At 50.3% G+C, this 7499-nt stretch overlaps 1 pseudogene across 1 annotated transcript; it reads right to left on the bottom strand.

Annotated features, from left to right (window-relative positions):
- Window positions 1-348: 348 nt before the first annotated feature.
- LOC110203554 (GTPase NRas pseudogene) lies at window positions 349-2029 on the bottom strand (annotated as a pseudogene). The gene is made up of 2 exons (XR_013484388.1): window positions 1923-2029; window positions 349-1243 (listed from the first exon to the last, which is right to left on the bottom strand). The product of XR_013484388.1 is annotated as a GTPase NRas pseudogene (transcript).
- Between the last annotated feature and the right edge of the window lie 5470 nt (window positions 2030-7499).

Below are 7499 nucleotides of genomic sequence, written 5' to 3'. Positions count from 1 at the left end.
CCCCCGGGTCTGGTCTTCTGGGGGGGGCACTGAAGGGGTCACTTCAGGGCAGGGCTCCTCACCAACCCCTCAGACAAGGTCTTCTGGGCCACCCCCAGGCTGGGGTGACCTGGCCCCAGACAACTACCACACCGAGCCCAAGGGCAGGAGGGTGAATCACTAGTGCCCTGGTGTCTGGAGTCGGGGGCTCTGTTGGGGAGCACGATTTTCTGTGGAAAGGAAAGCCCAAGAAAGAAAAGCCTACTCCCAGCCCCCAGGAGGGGAGAGGAGACTGCTGAAGACCATGGTGACGAAGAAAGTGGCCAGGACCTGGCTGTTTCTGGGGCTTGGGCAGCCAGAGAGGTCAGGATACAGCAGCAGTGAGGTAGTCATTCCTTCTCAAAGGAAAAAATCCAAAACAACAAACATCCAAAAAGCCTGTGTGGAGAAGAGGCTCCTGGGGAGATCCTGGTGAGGCCCAGTAGGGCCATGGCTCCAGAGGAGTGCAGTGAAGAGCACAGGGACAGGAGGGAGGGTCCAGATGGAGGCCTGGAGGCTGGGAGGGGCTGGGGAGTGGCCCGGCTATTCTTGGCAAGGACGTGGAGGGTAGGCAGCTGGCAGGCAGGGAGTAGGAGCAGTGTGAGGGTGCACTGCTCACAGGAGGGTGCACTGCTCACAGGACAGTGTACTGCATGAACTCACAGCCTGAGGCCTGCTCAGGCTCAGTGGGCTCACCCTCAGCTCGCATCTTGCGGATCTCACGAACCAGCTCCTGAAAGGCTTCCTCCACACCTTGTCTGGTCTTGGCTGAGGTCTCCACAAAAGGGGCTCCATAGCTCTTGGCCAACTCCTGGCCCAGTGTGGACTCCACCTGGTGGGTGGCCATGTCGACTTTGTTGGCCACCAGCACCGCCGGGCACACGGGTGGTATTCTTGACCATCCGGACCTGGTCCCACATTATATTTGCATACTCCAAGGAGCTGGAGTCATTCACGGCATAGATGCAGAGGAAGCCATCCCCCCAGCGCATGAAGTGCTCCCTCAGAAAGAAATAGTGCTCCACGCCTGTGGTATCCAGGATCTGTAGCTGGCACGGCTCCCCATCCACCACTATCTGCCGGTGGTAGGAATCTTCAATGGTGGGGTCATATACATCCTCAAATCGATTATGAATAAACTGCACAGCTAGGGCACTCTTGCCCACACAAGTGGAGCCCATCAACACCACTTTATACATCCTGGCTCTGCACCTGTCTGGATCACCTATGGAGGTATGGACATCAAAGTCAGAAGCCACGAGAACTATAAGGGACCCACCTCCAGCCTCTGACTCCAAGGAGGATTTCCCCAGCATCCAGACTCAATGGGCTTCTTTGCCAATCCCCTCCATCCACCCCCACCCCCAGGTAGATACATTTCCCATGGGGCCCCTGGCTCTTGCTGACTAACCCCAAATACGCCTTAGAGCCCATGGGCTCCAAGCCCTTCCATTCTGGCTGGCCTCTTCAAGACTCTCTCCAGTTTACTCCTCAAACCCTGGACCCGGAAGTAACCCCAGGGTCTGCTCAGAAGGGATTTTAAGAGGGTAGAGGGCAGTGGGACACTGATAATCCTATTCCTGCAGGCCATGCTCCTCCGAATTAATGCAGCTTGGCTGGCTGCAGCGGCTGTATCTCCTTCACTGACCTGGGGAACTGCCCAGGAGTGCATGGGCTCAGTTGCCGGGGGGCGGGGGGGGGGAGCGGCCAGCAGCCTGTATTGATGCAACCCCAAGAGGGCATGGGCTCAGTTGGCTGCAGGGCCGGAATCTCCTACATTAACGCAGCCCAAGATAGCACTGACTTGGGGTGGGGGGCCACTGGTCACTCCCCTCGTTGCTGATAACTCAAGGGCCACACAAATCATTCCCCTCATCTGATTAGCTCAGATGGTCTCTACTTACCCTTTGTGAATTGTAAACGGACCCCGTCAAGAGCCCACTCAGATCTAGTCTGAAATTGTGGCGCACCTTGGAGCCAGCAAGAAGTCCGAGGATTAGGAGTCCCTCCTCTCACGCACCGCCGGGGTTTCTGGGAGCCACACCCCTCAATGAGGATTTGGGGAGCCCCGCCCCCAAGCAACAAAGGCTCCTGGGAGCCCAGCCTCTTTTTGGAAGCTCCACTCCAAGAAGATTTGAGGAGCTCCACCCCCACATATCCCGACGGTTTGGGGCCCAAGTCTCCACATTACGGGCTGGGGCCTGGGATCATTAGCCCCCAGGGAATCCGACCTGAGGGAGGGCAGTCCCAGAGGGGGCGATTCACTCCCGAATACTTGGGCGAACAAGAAGTCTTCCAAGAGTCCTCAAGGTCCTGAGAGAAAAAGGGAAGCCTTGGCCCTTCTAGCCATGCCCCAGTCCCGGCCTTCAACACCATCTCCTACTCCCTGGCTCTTCCTCCTCCTCTTCCACCTCCCAATTCCTTTCCTCCTTCCTCCTCTCCATCATTCCCCGCGCACCTTCTTCCTTCGGTTCACAACAGCCTCCGGGTCTGGAATCCCTTTCCCCTGGTTTCTCTGCTTCTCCATTCTTCAAAGCTCCAGGCATGGTTTTTCCATGTTGTTTCCTGGCCTGTCCCAAGCCTCTGTGGTTGTTTCTCCGAACTTCAGGGATATGACTTGTTTGGTTCGTGCTTTGGGCGATCGGTGAACGCCGTCGGTGGCGTCAGCGTTTTACACTTAGGTCCTAGCAACCCAGTCAAGGACCAGGTGTTTTGAATATCCAGACCCGAGCCCAGAGCCCTGAACTCAAGTTGTCTTTTCTTGGAGTTGTTTTTTTTCTTTTTTTTTTTTTTAATACATCTTTCTAATGCCTTTTGGCATCCCATTCCTTTCACTGCATTCCGCAATACAATGGGCAACCTCTCCCATACCCCACCCCTGACCAAACCAAATGACCCAGCCCTCAGTGACAGGCCGTGTACTGCACCTGCACTCCCCCAGGCTCAGTGCCTAGAGGAGGAAGTTGTGGGCTCCATTTTCCCAGCCAAGAGTGACCAGTCCAGTCATACAGAGTTTGGTTTAATGGTCTTTGCATTGGCATCCTGGCAGTGATGGCCCATTTGCTTCTTCCTCTGCTTCTACTCCTCCTTCTCTGCATCAGTCTTAGGAGGCTTCCTGCCTCTTTCAGAATTCCTCAGAAACCCTGCTTCTGACAGTGTAATAGGATTCTGTCCCATCCTTTGAGCATAACCGGTTCAAACATTTCCCCAGTGATGAACACCCACTTTGCTTCCAGTTTTGGGCTGCCCTAAGTGTGGCTGTGATTATTGTGGAGCATTGGGGACCTTTTTCTTCTCTCCTCAAGGCTCCCATAGCATCCCTTTCTCCCACCATCTCAGGTGGAAACCTCATCTTTGCACTTCACCAAGAAAATTGAAAGCATTCGCTGTGAACTCCCTCTTCTTCCTTCCTTCCTTTCTCCCTCCTCATCTCACAACTTCTTGACATCACCCACCTGTGTCCATCCCAGGTTCTGTTCTCCAATGCAGAGGTGCCTTTTCCCCTTGCCACCCCTTCTCCATGCACTCTCCATGCTATCCCCTCCTGTCTTCTCCCCAGATTGTGCCCTCTCTCTCTCTCTCCTTATTCTCTCTTTCCCTAATTACTGCTTCTGTGCTGCCTACAAACATGCCCAATTCTCCCCAATCCTTAACGAACTCTCATTAGAAAAGAGAGAGAGAAGAAGAAACAGAAGAAAATGGGATGAAGGAATCATACACAGTGATCATAACTGTGGATGTGAAATGGATGAGCTCACCCAGAAAATAGGAGTCTGAAGTCTATAAAAAAAATAGATTAGAAACCAGAATCCGACAACATGTTGGTTACAAGAGACACACTTAAAACAGAAAGACACATACAGAGTTCAAATAAAGGGCTGGAGCAGAATCTAATATGCTTCAGCTGAAGTAAAAAAGGCAAGGTTAGCAATCGTGATCTCAGACAAAGCAAAAGCAAAAAGAGAACGGAGTCAAAAGAGATAACTGGAGATAGTACATTTTGCTGAAAGGTACCCTAGACAACGAAGTAATATTAAAATCTTTTTATAGCAACTTTCTCAAATAAAGGCCTCATGGGGGCAGCTAGGTGGTGCAGTGATAGAGCACCTGCCCTGAAGTCAGGAGGACCTGAGTTCAAATCCACCCTCAGACCAAACACTTGACACTTAGTAGCTGTGTGACCCTGGACAAGTCACTTAATCCCAATGGCCTTAAAAACAAAACCAACAATCAAATAAAGGCCTCATATCTGAAACATATACTGAGTTTAGAACTGAGTCAAATTTAGATAAATAACAGCCATTCCCCAATTGATAAATGGTCAAAGGATATGAACAGGCAGTTTTCAGAAAAAAGAAATCAAAGCTATTGATAGTCATTTAAATGCTCTACATCGCTAACGATTAGAGAGATGCAGATTCAACCAATTCTGAAGCATATAGCTGCTGCGGGGAGGGGAGACATCTGCCTGCCTCCAGTCCATTCTCTACTCGGCTGCCAGGGATCTTGAAGCCCAAGTCTGAGCACAGCACACACACTCAGTAAACTCCCTGGGCTCCCTATCACCGTTAAGATCAAATAGCACATTTGCCATTCAAAGCCCCTCTCAATCTGGCCCCCTCCTACCTTTCTAATCTTTTTAGTACTTGAGGGACTATGAATTGTGATTCAGTGACATGGACCTCCTTTGTAACCCTGGAACACAATTCTCCACCTCCAGGCATTTTCACTGACAGTCTCCAATGCCCAGTACTCTCTCCCCCTGCTCTGCCCCCTAGCACCCTGGTTTCAAGTCCCAGCTAAAAAACCCCTTTCTCTTTTAAATCCTACTGCTTTTTACTTCTGATCTCCATTTTTCTTGTGTATAACTTGTTTGACATGATTTTCCCCAGATTTTGACAGGTCCAGGAGCCTAGGGTTTGAGCTATTGACCTGGTTTCTCAGGCTCCTTGGTTGTTGTCCTGGAAACCGGGAGATGTAGATGAGGAGGCAGAGTGATGTGTTCTTGAGAGGAGAGATGGAGTGTTTTCGTGGAGGAACAGCAAGGAGGTCAATGTCACTGGATCCAGGGTGGCACGGTCAGGCTGGAGGCAGTGTAATAAAATGTAAGAATGGGAGTGTGGTGGCTGAGGATGGGTCCTGAAGCGTTGGAAGCCAGATGTTTTTCTATTTGATCCTGGAGGGGATAGGGAGCCCCTGGAATTTATGGAATAGAGACATGTTCAAACCTGCTTAAGAGACAGCTGAGAGGAGGGTGGGCTAGAGTGAGGGGAGACTTGTGGCAGCGGACCTACTGTGAGGGTTGAGAGGTTGGGACCCCTCAAAAAAACAAAGTACAAAATGGGTCGTCTAGAATGAATTCACAAACTCAAGCAATCTTAAGCCAAGTTGTAAAAAGTTTATTGTTACGCTTTTCAGCGGGCAAGGATTCTTAAGGAACCTGCAATCTTAAAACAATATAGCTAAAGTTTATGTAGTATCAAAAGACATGTGTCAAATACGCTAACTAGGTGATTCAGGGCGGGATTAGGGAGTGGTTAAGGAGTGGTCAGTTCTTAAAGAAACATGCACTTGTATCTACTGTGTAGGCGTTTTACCCAGAGTTCACTGGGAAAAACCCACAAGGGGGCCACTTGAAGGTGTGGTTTTAGGCCTGCTACATCACTAAGTCAACTAGAGTTCAGGGATAACTGAGAGTTGTCCAGTCTGCCACCAATCAATGTCTTGTTTGACAAGACAGATGTAGGGAGTATACATATGTCTTAAGTCTAGAAAACAGTTGATGAGGAGCCCAGGATGTAGATAATGAGGTAGGGTGGTAGGACATAGTCCAGTGGGTAAAAATGTCTTTATGACCCAGTGCAGAGCCAGTTCAAACTAATAAATCCTTCAGGTGCTGTTTGAAACTGTACCAGGGAGAGAGATAAGGGTCTTGCTGGAGCCCACTCATGGGTAATGCTAAGCACAGGGTCCTTGGGCTGGGGAGAAACTGTCAGGGACAGTGTTTCTCAGGCTAGAGAGGAATTGAGGTCCAAGTACAAGCACCCCAACACTACCACAGACTAACATAATCTCCCAGGAGTGGTGACACGGACCAGAGTATCAGAGAGAGGAAGGGGGTATGTATGAGGGATTTTTACAAAGGCAAAATCAACAGACCTTGGGAATAGACTGGATATGGGAGGTGAGAAAGAGGAAAAAGTACAGCCTTGATATCTGGATTTGGAGCCAGAGGACCCAGAATTGTAGTGCCTTGGAGAGTGACAGGGAGCTGTGGAAGGGGTAAGCGTTTGGGGATGAACCAAATGAATTCTGTTTTGAACATGGCAGTTTAACGTGTCCACAGGACATCTATTTCTAGCTGTTCAATAGGCGCTTGGAGATGGGAGACTGTAGGTCAGGAGATCTAGACTCCAAAAAGGAAAAACCCTGGACTTTCCCACAAGGCCAAATCTCTGGTGTTCAGCCTGAGGCTATAATCCCATCAACTGGCCTCTTTCATTGTGGCTGTGTCCAATCTCGGTTACCCTTAACCTAGCCTGGCCCTCCACTGTTTTACCTCCCTATGGCCCCAGGCCACTTCCCACTCTTAATCCTAGCTGGGCTCCATTCTCAGGGTCCCTGGCTTCTATTACCTCACACACACACACCCCCTCCACCCCCAGACTACTTGGCCTCTTCTAGATTTCTCCCATAGTCTTTCTGTATATAAAGGCCATCCTGGCTCCATTAAGGTGCTCGGATTCTTAAAATCTAGCCACTGCTCGGGTTCTTACAATCTAGCCAATAGCTCATAGATGCTCAGATTCCTTAAAAGTCTGGCTAATATGACGGATCTTTAATAAACCTTGTCTTTGGCTGAAAAAAATATATAAATAATTAAAGCATTTCTCTTTTTTGGAAAGAAATAATAGGGCAGAACAAAGGAGGGAAAAGCAAACGTTCCCAGCAGCGTGGGTCATACCGAAGGGGAAAAGAGAGTAGGAGGGAAGTTATAGGTGGAGAGAGATCATGGCTCTAACCATGTACACTGTCAGGACTCCAGGGAGTAGAGAAGGGGCAGGGGCTTCCTTCTATTTAGAAACTAGATACTTCGGAGGGGAAGAAGATCCCCCACTCTGCGACAGTCTGAAAAAGGGACCAGATGGTCACTCCCAGCAGCGGCCATCACCAACAGAGATGGAGCCCCAAGGCCCTAGAATGGGCCCCGGGCAGAGACTGCAATGAAAGAAAAGCAGGGACACACACAAGGGGAGAGGAAAACGGCAACAAAATAGAGAGAACTGAAACTCCCTCAAAGTCTGTGCTGAGGGGCGGCCTGTGGGCTACACACCCAGCAGCCTGCTTGGGCATCGTTCCAGCACAGCCTGGGCTGTCTGAAGCCCTGGAACAAGTCCCAGTATACCATGTCCACAAGTGCACCCGAGCAGCACAAGGCAAAGACAAGCATCTGCACCCTCACCATACACCGACCCTCCCCC

Source organism: Phascolarctos cinereus, unplaced genomic scaffold, assembly GCF_003287225.1.
Source record: "Phascolarctos cinereus isolate Bilbo 61053 unplaced genomic scaffold, phaCin_HiC Scaffold_2;HRSCAF=192, whole genome shotgun sequence".
In the NCBI taxonomy this organism is placed as follows: Eukaryota; Metazoa; Chordata; class Mammalia; order Diprotodontia; family Phascolarctidae; genus Phascolarctos; species Phascolarctos cinereus.
This window is presented reverse-complemented; position numbering and strand designations above follow the sequence as displayed.